This window comes from Hyperolius riggenbachi, chromosome 5 (assembly GCF_040937935.1).
Source record: "Hyperolius riggenbachi isolate aHypRig1 chromosome 5, aHypRig1.pri, whole genome shotgun sequence".
Classification (NCBI taxonomy): domain Eukaryota; kingdom Metazoa; phylum Chordata; class Amphibia; order Anura; family Hyperoliidae; genus Hyperolius; species Hyperolius riggenbachi.
Window position 1 is genome coordinate 135,997,262 of NC_090650.1, and position 13,825 is coordinate 136,011,086.

Below are 13,825 nucleotides of genomic sequence, written 5' to 3' on the forward strand. Positions count from 1 at the left end.
AAACGTAATCACTGCAACATGGAGCCACAATTACTTGGTAAAAATGCAATCACACTCCATAGGCGATTGCGATTTGCCTTTTGTGATCACAATGTTGAACCAGGCCTAAAGGGAACCAGATGGATCCCAATTATTTATCAGGTGGTCATCGTGTTTCCAGACTTTTCACTTGGGGGTGTAAGAGTGGTACCCATGATGACCAGCTATCCCTTTTATCTCTCTTCAAAACCGCCATCCCCAATACCTCTCACACTCCCTTCCCCCAACCTGCCCTAAGAGTCTACCTTGCCATGGTGGCCATCTTATAATCCTATTGGCCAAAATGTGATTTACTTTTAGCCAATTGGATTAGCCAAAGTATTCTGCCAAAAAATAATATAATAAACTATCTTGGAGGGAGATCAACTATTTAGGGACCTCTTGTATTTGGCATGTTTATATTCAAAAAGTGTATTGTGCACATTTCGCCAATAGCAACAGCAAAGCCATGAACATGTAAATTGCATTGCCGGGTTTTCGCTAGTGCAATTGGTATTTTCCAGAATTACCATTGTCGGCCTGCATCTTTTTTTGTTTTGTTTGCGCTTCTGTGCTTTGTAACTTTTTGGTGAGGATTGGTATGGCTGTGGGGAGGAGGAGGCCATATTTAGAACTTGGGGGTATATTTAAATCATTTTAAATATGCTCCTGAGTTCTACAATGCAGGTTGCAACAATTTGTAATCACCAATCAAATTCTCTCAAGGGCCAGTTCACACTTGGTGTGCTTTTGGTGGGAAGCGTTTCTGCTCTTTGCTGATAGCCAGTATTCAGCAAAGCACTGTGGTAAATCCTTGCAGTGCCTGAAGTGTGCTTATATCGCAAAGGTGCATTGCGTGCAACATTTCAGTGGCAGTTAGAGTGCCGTTCTCATTCTGTGGAATGAGACTGAAAAAAACGTAATCACTGCAACATGGAGCCACAATTGCTTGGTAAAAATGCAATCACACTCCATAGGCGATTGCGATTTGCCTTTTGTGATCACAATGTTGAACCAGGCCTAAAGGGAGCCAGATGGATCCCAATTATTTATCAGGTGGTCATCGTGTTTCCAGACTTTTCACTTGGGGGTGTAAGAGTGGTACCCATGATGACCACCTGAAATGTGCTTATATCGTAAAGGTGCACTGCGTGCAACATTTCAGTGGCAGTTACAGTGCCGTTCTCATTCTGTGGAATGAGACTCGAAAAACGTAATCACTGCAACATGGAGCCACAATTGCTTGGTTAAAATGCAATCACACTCCATAGGCGATTGCGATTTGCCTTTTGCGATCCCAATGTTGAACCAGGCCTAAAGGTAACCAGATGGATCCCAATTATTTATCAGGTTGTCATCGTGTTTCCAGACTTTTTACTTAGGGGTGTAAGAGTGGTACCCATAATGACCAGCTATCCCTTTTATCTCTCTTCAAAACCGCCATCCCCAATACCTCTCACACTCTCTTCCCCCAACCCGCCCTAAGAGTCTACCTTGCCATGGTGGGCCGGCTTACAATCCTATTGGCGAAAATGTCATTTACTTTTTGCCAATTGGATTAGCCAAAGTATTCTGCCAAAAAATAATATAATAAACTATCTTGGAGGGAGATCAACTAAATAGGGACCTCTTGTATTAGGCATGTTTATATTCAAAAAGTGTATCGTGCACATTTTGCCAATAGCCACAGCAAGGCCATGAACATGTAAATTGCATTGCCGGGTTTTTGCTAGTGCAATTGGTATTTTCCAGAATTACCATTGTCGGCCTGCATCTTTTTTTGTTTTGTTTGCGCTTCTGTGCTTTGTAACTTTTTGGTGAGGATTGGTATGGCTGTGGGGAGGAGGAGGCCATATTTAGAACTTGGGGGTATATTTAAATCATTTTAAATATGCTCCTGAGTTCTACACTGCAGGTTGCAACAATTTGTAATCACCAATCAAATTCTCTCAAGGGCCAGTTCACACTTGGTGTGCTTTTGGTGGGGAGCGTTTCTGCTCTTTGCTGATAGCCGATATTCAGCAAAGAACTGTGGTAAATCCTTGCAGTGCCTGAAGTGTGCTTATATCGCAAAGGTGCATTACGTGCAACATTTCAGTGGCAGTTAGAGTGCCGTTCTCATTCTGTGGAATGAGACTGAAAAAACGTAATCACTGCAACATGGAGCCACAATTGCTTGGTAAAAATGCAATCACACTCCATAGGCGATTGCGATTTGCCTTTTGCGATCCCAATGTTGAACCAGGCCTAAAGGGAACCAGATGGATCCCAATTATTTATCAGGTGGTCATCGTGTTTCCAAACTTTTTACTTAGGGGTATAAGAGTGGTACCCATGATGACCAGCTATCCCTTTTATCTCTCTTCAAAACCGCCATCCCCAATACCTCTCACACTCTCTTCCCCCAACCCGCCCTAAGAGTCTACCTTGCCATGGTGGGCCGGCTTACAATCCTATTGGCCAAAATGTGATTTACTTTTAGCCAATTGGATTAGCCAAAGTATTCTGCCAAAAAATAATATAATAAACTATCTTGGAGGGAGATCAACTAATTAGGGACCTCTTGTATTAGGCATGTTTATATTCAAAAAGTGTATTGTGCACATTTTGCCAATAGCAACAGCAAGGCCATGAACATGTAAATTGCATTGCCGGGTTTTCGCTAGTGCAATTGGTATTTTCTAGAATTACCATTGTCGGCCTGCATCTTTTTTTGTTTTGTTTGCGCTTCTGTGCTTTGTAACTTTTTGGTGAGGATTGGTATGGCTGTGGTGAGGAGGAGGCCATATTTAGAACTTGGGGGTATATTTAAATCATTTTAAATATGCTCCTGAGTTCTACAATGCAGGTTGCAACAATTTGTAATCACCAATCAAATTCTCTCAAGGGCCAGTTCACACTTGGGGCTTGATTCACAAAGCGGTGCTAACCTACTTAGCACGTCTAAAGTCTTTAGACGCGCTAACCAGGGTGCTAAGTAGGTTAGCACCGGATTTCTCAATCAGATCGTGCGCTAACTTTGCACGCGTAAAGTTTTACGCGCGCTAAGTCCCATAGGCTTTAATGGGCACTTTGCGCGGTGCGCCCTGTGCTCTGTGCAGTACGCGCGTAAAGTTTTACGCGCATAAAGTTTTGCGCGTGTAAAGTTTTATGCGCGAAATGCTTGTTTAGACGTGCTAAGGGGGTTTTCACAGGCGTGCTAACAGTTAGCACCGCTTTGTGAATCAAGCCCTTGGTGTGCTTTTGGTGGGGAGTGTTTCTGCTCTTTGCTGATAGCCAGTATTCAGCAAAGCACTGTGGTAAATCCTTGCAGTGCCTGAAGTGTGCTTATATCGCAAAGGTGCATTGCGTGCAACATTTCAGTGGCAGTTAGAGTGCCGTTCTCATTCTGTGGAATGAGACTGAAAAAAACGTAATCACTGCAACATGGAGCCACAATTGCTTGGTAAAAATGCAATCACACTCCATAGGCGATTGCGATTTGCCTTTTGTGATCACAATGTTGAACCAGGCCTAAAGGGAACCAGATGGATCCCAATTATTTATCAGGTGGTCATCGTGTTTCCAGACTTTTTACTTGGGGGTGTAAGAGTGGTACCCATGATGACCACCTATCCCCCTTATCCCTCTTCAAAACCGCCATCCCCAATACCTCTCACACTCCCTTCCCCCAACCTGCCCTAAGAGTCTACCTTGCCATGGGGGCCAGCTTATAATCCTATTGGCCAAAATGTGATTTACTTTTAGCCAATTGGATTAGCCAAAGTATTCTGCCAAAAAATAATATAATAAACTATCTTGGAGGGAGATCAACTACTTAGGGACCTCATGTATTAGGCATGTTTATATTCAAAAAGTGTATCGTGCACATTTTGCCAATAGCAACAGCAAGGCCATGAACATGCAAATTGCATTGCCGGGTTTTCGCTAGTGCAATTGGTATTTTCCAGAATTACCATTGTCGGCCTGCATCTTTTTTTGTTTTGTTTGCGCTTCTGTGCTTTGTAACTTTTTGGTGAGGATTGGTATGGCTGTGGGGAGGAGGAGGCCATATTTAGAACTTGGGGGTATATTTAAATCATTTAAAATATGCTCCTGAGTTCTACAATGCAGGTTGCAACAATTTGTAATCACCAATCAAATTCTCTCAAGGGCCAGTTCACACTTGGTGTGCTTTTGGTGGGGAGCGTTTCTGCTCTTTGCTGATAGCCAGTATTCAGAAAAGCACTGTGGTAAATCCTTGCAGTGCCTGAAGTGTGCTTATATTGCAAAGGTGCATTGCGTGCAACATTTCAGTGGCAGTTAGAGTGCCGTTCTCATTCTGTGGAATGAGACTGAAAAAACGTAATCACTGCAACATGGAGCCACAATTACTTGGTAAAAATGCAATCACACTCCATAGGCGATTGCGATTTGCCTTTTGTGATCACAATGTTGAACCAGGCCTAAAGGGAACCAGATGGATCCCAATTATTTATCAGGTGGTCATCGTGTTTCCAGACTTTTCACTTGGGGGTGTAAGAGTGGTACCCATGATGACCAGCTATCCCTTTTATCTCTCTTCAAAACCGCCATCCCCAATACCTCTCACACTCCCTTCCCCCAACCTGCCCTAAGAGTCTACCTTGCCATGGTGGCCATCTTATAATCCTATTGGCCAAAATGTGATTTACTTTTAGCCAATTGGATTAGCCAAAGTATTCTGCCAAAAAATAATATAATAAACTATCTTGGAGGGAGATCAACTATTTAGGGACCTCTTGTATTTGGCATGTTTATATTCAAAAAGTGTATTGTGCACATTTCGCCAATAGCAACAGCAAAGCCATGAACATGTAAATTGCATTGCCGGGTTTTCGCTAGTGCAATTGGTATTTTCCAGAATTACCATTGTCGGCCTGCATCTTTTTTTGTTTTGTTTGCGCTTCTGTGCTTTGTAACTTTTTGGTGAGGATTGGTATGGCTGTGGGGAGGAGGAGGCCATATTTAGAACTTGGGGGTATATTTAAATCATTTTAAATATGCTCCTGAGTTCTACAATGCAGGTTGCAACAATTTGTAATCACCAATCAAATTCTCTCAAGGGCCAGTTCACACTTGGTGTGCTTTTGGTGGGAAGCGTTTCTGCTCTTTGCTGATAGCCAGTATTCAGCAAAGCACTGTGGTAAATCCTTGCAGTGCCTGAAGTGTGCTTATATCGCAAAGGTGCATTGCGTGCAACATTTCAGTGGCAGTTAGAGTGCCGTTCTCATTCTGTGGAATGAGACTGAAAAAAACGTAATCACTGCAACATGGAGCCACAATTGCTTGGTAAAAATGCAATCACACTCCATAGGCGATTGCGATTTGCCTTTTGTGATCACAATGTTGAACCAGGCCTAAAGGGAGCCAGATGGATCCCAATTATTTATCAGGTGGTCATCGTGTTTCCAGACTTTTCACTTGGGGGTGTAAGAGTGGTACCCATGATGACCACCTGAAATGTGCTTATATCGTAAAGGTGCACTGCGTGCAACATTTCAGTGGCAGTTACAGTGCCGTTCTCATTCTGTGGAATGAGACTCGAAAAACGTAATCACTGCAACATGGAGCCACAATTGCTTGGTTAAAATGCAATCACACTCCATAGGCGATTGCGATTTGCCTTTTGCGATCCCAATGTTGAACCAGGCCTAAAGGTAACCAGATGGATCCCAATTATTTATCAGGTTGTCATCGTGTTTCCAGACTTTTTACTTAGGGGTGTAAGAGTGGTACCCATAATGACCAGCTATCCCTTTTATCTCTCTTCAAAACCGCCATCCCCAATACCTCTCACACTCTCTTCCCCCAACCCGCCCTAAGAGTCTACCTTGCCATGGTGGGCCGGCTTACAATCCTATTGGCGAAAATGTCATTTACTTTTTGCCAATTGGATTAGCCAAAGTATTCTGCCAAAAAATAATATAATAAACTATCTTGGAGGGAGATCAACTAAATAGGGACCTCTTGTATTAGGCATGTTTATATTCAAAAAGTGTATCGTGCACATTTTGCCAATAGCCACAGCAAGGCCATGAACATGTAAATTGCATTGCCGGGTTTTTGCTAGTGCAATTGGTATTTTCCAGAATTACCATTGTCGGCCTGCATCTTTTTTTGTTTTGTTTGCGCTTCTGTGCTTTGTAACTTTTTGGTGAGGATTGGTATGGCTGTGGGGAGGAGGAGGCCATATTTAGAACTTGGGGGTATATTTAAATCATTTTAAATATGCTCCTGAGTTCTACACTGCAGGTTGCAACAATTTGTAATCACCAATCAAATTCTCTCAAGGGCCAGTTCACACTTGGTGTGCTTTTGGTGGGGAGCGTTTCTGCTCTTTGCTGATAGCCGATATTCAGCAAAGAACTGTGGTAAATCCTTGCAGTGCCTGAAGTGTGCTTATATCGCAAAGGTGCATTACGTGCAACATTTCAGTGGCAGTTAGAGTGCCGTTCTCATTCTGTGGAATGAGACTGAAAAAACGTAATCACTGCAACATGGAGCCACAATTGCTTGGTAAAAATGCAATCACACTCCATAGGCGATTGCGATTTGCCTTTTGCGATCCCAATGTTGAACCAGGCCTAAAGGGAACCAGATGGATCCCAATTATTTATCAGGTGGTCATCGTGTTTCCAAACTTTTTACTTAGGGGTATAAGAGTGGTACCCATGATGACCAGCTATCCCTTTTATCTCTCTTCAAAACCGCCATCCCCAATACCTCTCACACTCTCTTCCCCCAACCCGCCCTAAGAGTCTACCTTGCCATGGTGGGCCGGCTTACAATCCTATTGGCCAAAATGTGATTTACTTTTAGCCAATTGGATTAGCCAAAGTATTCTGCCAAAAAATAATATAATAAACTATCTTGGAGGGAGATCAACTAATTAGGGACCTCTTGTATTAGGCATGTTTATATTCAAAAAGTGTATTGTGCACATTTTGCCAATAGCAACAGCAAGGCCATGAACATGTAAATTGCATTGCCGGGTTTTCGCTAGTGCAATTGGTATTTTCTAGAATTACCATTGTCGGCCTGCATCTTTTTTTGTTTTGTTTGCGCTTCTGTGCTTTGTAACTTTTTGGTGAGGATTGGTATGGCTGTGGGGAGGAGGAGGCCATATTTAGAACTTGGGGGTATATTTAAATCATTTTAAATATGCTCCTGAGTTCTACACTGCAGGTTGCAACAATTTGTAATCACCAATCAAATTCTCTCAAGGGCCAGTTCACACTTGGTGTGCTTTTGGTGGGGAGCGTTTCTGCTCTTTGCTGATAGCCAGTATTCAGCAAAGCACTGTGGTAAATCCTTGCAGTGCCTGAAGTGTGCTTATATCGCAAAGGTGCATTGCGTGCAACATTTCAGTGGCAGTTAGAGTGCCGTTCTCATTCTGTGGATTGAGACTGAAAAAACGTAATCACTGCAACATGGAGCCACAATTGCTTGGTAAAAATGCAATCACACTCCATAGGCGATTGCAATTTGCCTTTTGTGATCACAATGTTGAACCAGGCCTAAAGGGAACCAGATGGATCCCAATTATTTATCAGGTGGTCATCGTGTTTCCAGACTTTTCACTTGGGGGTGTAAGAGTGGTACCCATGATGACCACCTGAAATGTGCTTATATCGTAAAGGTGCACTGCGTGCAACATTTCAGTGGCAGTTACAGTGCCGTTCTCATTCTGTGGAATGAGACTCGAAAAACGTAATCACTGCAACATGGAGCCACAATTGCTTGGTTAAAATGCAATCACACTCCATAGGCGATTGCGATTTGCCTTTTGCGATCCCAATGTTGAACCAGGCCTAAAGGTAACCAGATGGATCCCAATTTATTTATCAGGTTGTCATCGTGTTTCCAGACTTTTTACTTAGGGGTGTAAGAGTGGTACCCATGATGACCAGCTATCCCTTTTATCTCTCTTCAAAACCGCCATCCCCAATACCTCTCACACTCTCTTCCCCCAACCCGCCCTAAGAGTCTACCTTGCCATGGTGGGCCGGCTTACAATCCTATTGGCAAAAATGTCATTTACTTTTTGCCAATTGGATTAGCCAAAGTATTCTGCCAAAAAATAATATAATAAACTATCTTGGAGGGAGATCAACTAATTAGGGACCTCTTGTATTAGGCATGTTTATATTCAAAAAGTGTATCGTGCACATTTTGCCAATAGCCACAGCAAGGCCATGAACATGTAAATTGCATTGCCGGGTTTTTGCTAGTGCAATTGGTATTTTCCAGAATTACCATTGTCGGCCTGCATCTTTTTTTGTTTTGTTTGCGCTTCTGTGCTTTGTAACTTTTTGGTGAGGATTGGTATGGCTGTGGGGAGGAGGAGGCCATATTTAGAACTTGGGGGTATATTTAAATTATTTTAAATATGCTCCTGAGTTCTACACTGCAGGTTGCAACAATTTGTAATCACCAATCAAATTCTCTCAAGGGCCAGTTCACACTTGGTGTGCTTTTGGTGGGGAGCGTTTCTGCTCTTTGCTGATAGCCGATATTCAGCAAAGAACTGTGGTAAATCCTTGCAGTGCCTGAAGTGTGCTTATATCGCAAAGGTGCATTACGTGCAACATTTCAGTGGCAGTTAGAGTGCCGTTCTCATTCTGTGGAATGAGACTGAAAAAACGTAATCACTGCAACATGGAGCCACAATTGCTTGGTAAAAATGCAATCACACTCCATAGGCGATTGCGATTTGCCTTTTGCGATCCCAATGTTGAACCAGGCCTAAAGGGAACCAGATGGATCCCAATTATTTATCAGGTGGTCATCGTGTTTCCAAACTTTTTACTTAGGGGTATAAGAGTGGTACCCATGATGACCAGCTATCCCTTTTATCTCTCTTCAAAACCGCCATCCCCAATACCTCTCACACTCTCTTCCCCCAACCCGCCCTAAGAGTCTACCTTGCCATGGTGGGCCGGCTTACAATCCTATTGGCCAAAATGTGATTTACTTTTAGCCAATTGGATTAGCCAAAGTATTCTGCCAAAAAATAATATAATAAACTATCTTGGAGGGAGATCAACTAATTAGGGACCTCTTGTATTAGGCATGTTTATATTCAAAAAGTGTATTGTGCACATTTTGCCAATAGCAACAGCAAGGCCATGAACATGTAAATTGCATTCCTGGGTTTTCGCTAGTGCAATTGGTATTTTCTAGAATTACCATTGTCGGCCTGCATCTTTTTTTGTTTTGTTTGCGCTTCTGTGCTTTGTAACTTTTTGGTGAGGATTGGTATGGCTGTGGTGAGGAGGAGGCCATATTTAGAACTTGGGGGTATATTTAAATCATTTTAAATATGCTCCTGAGTTCTACAATGCAGGTTGCAACAATTTGTAATCACCAATCAAATTCTCTCAAGGGCCAGTTCACACTTGGGGCTTGATTCACAAAGCGGTGCTAACCTACTTAGCACGTCTAAAGTCTTTAGACGCGCTAACCAGGGTGCTAAGTAGGTTAGCACCGGATTTCTCAATCAGATCGTGCGCTAACTTTGCACGCGTAAAGTTTTACGCGCGCAAAGTTTTACGCGCGCTAAGTCCCATAGGCTTTAATGGGCACTTCGCGCGGTGCGCCCTGTGCTCTGTGCAGTACGCGCGTAAAGTTTTACGCGCATAAAGTTTTGCGCGTGTAAAGTTTTATGCGCGAAATGCTTGTTTAGACGTGCTAAGGGGTTTTTCACAGGCGTGCTAACAGTTAGCACCGCTTTGTGAATCAAGCCTTGGTGTGCTTTTGGTGGGGAGCGTTTCTGCTCTTTGCTGATAGCCAGTATTCAGCAAAGCACTGTGGTAAATCCTTGCAGTGCCTGAAGTGTGCTTATATCGCAAAGGTGCATTGCGTGCAACATTTCAGTGGCAGTTAGAGTGCCGTTCTCATTCTGTGGAATGAGACTGAAAAAAACGTAATCACTGCAACATGGAGCCACAATTGCTTGGTAAAAATGCAATCACACTCCATAGGCGATTGCGATTTGCCTTTTGTGATCACAATGTTGAACCAGGCCTAAAGGTAACCAGATGGATCCCAATTATTTATCAGGTGGTCATCGTGTTTCCAGACTTTTTACTTGGGGGTGTAAGAGTGGTACCCACCCATGATGACCACCTATCCCCCTTATCCCTCTTCAAAACCGCCATCCCCAATACCTCTCACACTCCCTTCCCCCAACCTGCCCTAAGAGTCTACCTTGCCATGGGGGCCAGCTTATAATCCTATTGGCCAAAATGTGATTTACTTTTAGCCAATTGGATTAGCCAAAGTATTCTGCCAAAAAATAATATAATAAACTATCTTGGAGGGAGATCAACTACTTAGGGACCTCATGTATTAGGCATGTTTATATTCAAAAAGTGTATCGTGCACATTTTGCCAATAGCAACAGCAAGGCCATGAACATGCAAATTGCATTGCCGGGTTTTCGCTAGTGCAATTGGTATTTTCCAGAATTACCATTGTCGGCCTGCATCTTTTTTTGTTTTATTTGCGCTTCTGTGCTTTGTAACTTTTTGGTGAGGATTGGTATGGCTGTGGGGAGGAGGAGGCCATATTTAGAACTTGGGGGTATATTTAAATCATTTAAAATATGCTCCTGAGTTCTACAATGCAGGTTGCAACAATTTGTAATCACCAATCAAATTCTCTCAAGGGCCAGTTCACACTTGGTGTGCTTTTGGTGGGGAGCGTTTCTGCTCTTTGCTGATAGCCAGTATTCAGCAAAGCACTGTGGTAAATCCTTGCAGTGCCTGAAGTGTGCTTATATTGCAAAGGTGCATTGCGTGCAACATTTCAGTGGCAGTTAGAGTGCCGTTCTCATTCTGTGGAATGAGACTGAAAAAACGTAATCACTGCAACATGGAGCCACAATTACTTGGTAAAAATGCAATCACACTCCATAGGCGATTGCGATTTGCCTTTTGTGATCACAATGTTGAACCAGGCCTAAAGGGAACCAGATGGATCCCAATTATTTATCAGGTGGTCATCGTGTTTCCAGACTTTTCACTTGGGGGTGTAAGAGTGGTACCCATGATGACCAGCTATCCCTTTTATCTCTCTTCAAAACCGCCATCCCCAATACCTCTCACACTCCCTTCCCCCAACCTGCCCTAAGAGTCTACCTTGCCATGGTGGCCATCTTATAATCCTATTGGCCAAAATGTGATTTACTTTTAGCCAATTGGATTAGCCAAAGTATTCTGCCAAAAAATTAATATAATAAACTATCTTGGAGGGAGATCAACTAATTAGGGACCTCTTGTATTAGGCATGTTTATATTCAAAAAGTGTATTGTGCACATTTTGCCAATAGCAACAGCAAGGCCATGAACATGTAAATTGCATTGCCGGGTTTTCGCTAGTGCAATTGGTATTTTCTAGAATTACCATTGTCGGCCTGCATCTTTTTTTGTTTTGTTTGCGCTTCTGTGCTTTGTAACTTTTTGGTGAGGATTGGTATGGCTGTGGTGAGGAGGAGGCCATATTTAGAACTAGGGGGTATATTTAAATCATTTTAAATATGCTCCTGAGTTCTACAATGCAGGTTGCAACAATTTGTAATCACCAATCAAATTCTCTCAAGGGCCAGTTCACACTTGGTGTGCTTTTGGTGGGAAGCGTTTCTGCTCTTTGCTGATAGCCAGTATTCAGCAAAGCACTGTGGTAAATCCTTGCAGTGCCTGAAGTGTGCTTATATCGCAAAGGTGCATTGCGTGCAACATTTCAGTGGCAGTTAGAGTGCCGTTCTCATTCTGTGGAATGAGACTGAAAAAAACGTAATCACTGCAACATGGAGCCACAATTGCTTGGTAAAAATGCAATCACACTCCATAGGCGATTGCGATTTGCCTTTTGTGATCACAATGTTGAACCAGGCCTAAAGGGAACCAGATGGATCCCAATTATTTATCAGGTGGTCATCGTGTTTCCAGACTTTTCACTTGGGGGTGTAAGAGTGGTACCCATGATGACCACCTGAAATGTGCTTATATCGTAAAGGTGCACTGCGTGCAACATTTCAGTGGCAGTTACAGTGCCGTTCTCATTCTGTGGAATGAGACTCGAAAAACGTAATAACTGCAACATGGAGCCACAATTGCTTGGTTAAAATGCAATCACACTCCATAGGCGATTGCGATTTGCCTTTTGCGATCCCAATGTTGAACCAGGCCTAAAGGTAACCAGATGGATCCCAATTATTTATCAGGTTGTCATCGTGTTTCCAGACTTTTTACTTAGGGGTGTAAGAGTGGTACCCATGATGACCAGCTATCCCTTTTATCTCTCTTCAAAACCGCCATCCCCAATACCTCTCACACTCTCTTCCCCCAACCCGCCCTAAGAGTCTACCTTGCCATGGTGGGCCGGCTTACAATCCTATTGGCGAAAATGTCATTTACTTTTAGCCAATTGGATTAGCCAAAGTATTCTGCCAAAAAATAATATAATAAACTATCTTGGAGGGAGATCAACTAATTAGGGACCTCTTGTATTAGGCATGTTTATATTCAAAAAGTGTATCGTGCACATTTTGCCAATAGCCACAGCAAGGCCATGAACATGTAAATTGCATTGCCGGGTTTTTGCTAGTGCAATTGGTATTTTCCAGAATTACCATTGTCGGCCTGCATCTTTTTTTGTTTTGTTTGCGCTTCTGTGCTTTGTAACTTTTTGGTGAGGATTGGTATGGCTGTGGGGAGGAGGAGGCCATATTTAGAACTTGGGGGTATATTTAAATCATTTTAAATATACTCCTGAGTTCTACACTGCAGGTTGCAACAATTTGTAATCACCAATCAAATTCTCTCAAGGGCCAGTTCACACTTGGTGTGCTTTTGGTGGGGAGCGTTTCTGCTCTTTGCTGATAGCCGATATTCAGCAAAGAACTGTGGTAAATCCTTGCAGTGCCTGAAGTGTGCTTATATCGCAAAGGTGCATTACGTGCAACATTTGAGTGGCGGTTAGAGTGCCGTTCTCATTCTGTGGAATGAGACTGAAAAAACGTAATCATTGCAACATGGAGCCACAATTGCTTGGTAAAAATGCAATCACACTCCATAGGCGATTGCGATTTGCCTTTTGCGATCCCAATGTTGAACCAGGCCTAAAGGGAACCAGATGGATCCCAATTATTTATCAGGTGGTCATCGTGTTTCCAAACTTTTTACTTAGGGGTATAAGAGTGGTACCCATGATGACCAGCTATCCCTTTTATCTCTCTTCAAAACCGCCATCCCCAATACCTCTCACACTCTCTTCCCCCAACCCGCCCTAAGAGTCTACCTTGCCATGGTGGGCCGGCTTACAATCCTATTGGCCAAAATGTGATTTACTTTTAGCCAATTGGATTAGCCAAAGTATTCTGCCAAAAAATAATATAATAAACTATCTTGGAGGGAGATCAACTAATTAGGGACCTCTTGTATTAGGCATGTTTATATTCAAAAAGTGTATTGTGCACATTTTGCCAATAGCAACAGCAAGGCCATGAACATGTAAATTGCATTGCCGGGTTTTCGCTAGTGCAATTGGTATTTTCTAGAATTACCATTGTCGGCCTGCATCTTTTTTTGTTTTGTTTGCGCTTCTGTGCTTTGTAACTTTTTGGTGAGGATTGGTATGGCTGTGGTGAGGAGGAGGCCATATTTAGAACTTGGGGGTATATTTAAATCATTTTAAATATGTTCCTGAGTTCTACAATGCAGGTTGCAACAATTTGTAATCACCAATCAAATTCTCTCAAGGGCCAGTTCACACTTGGGGCTTG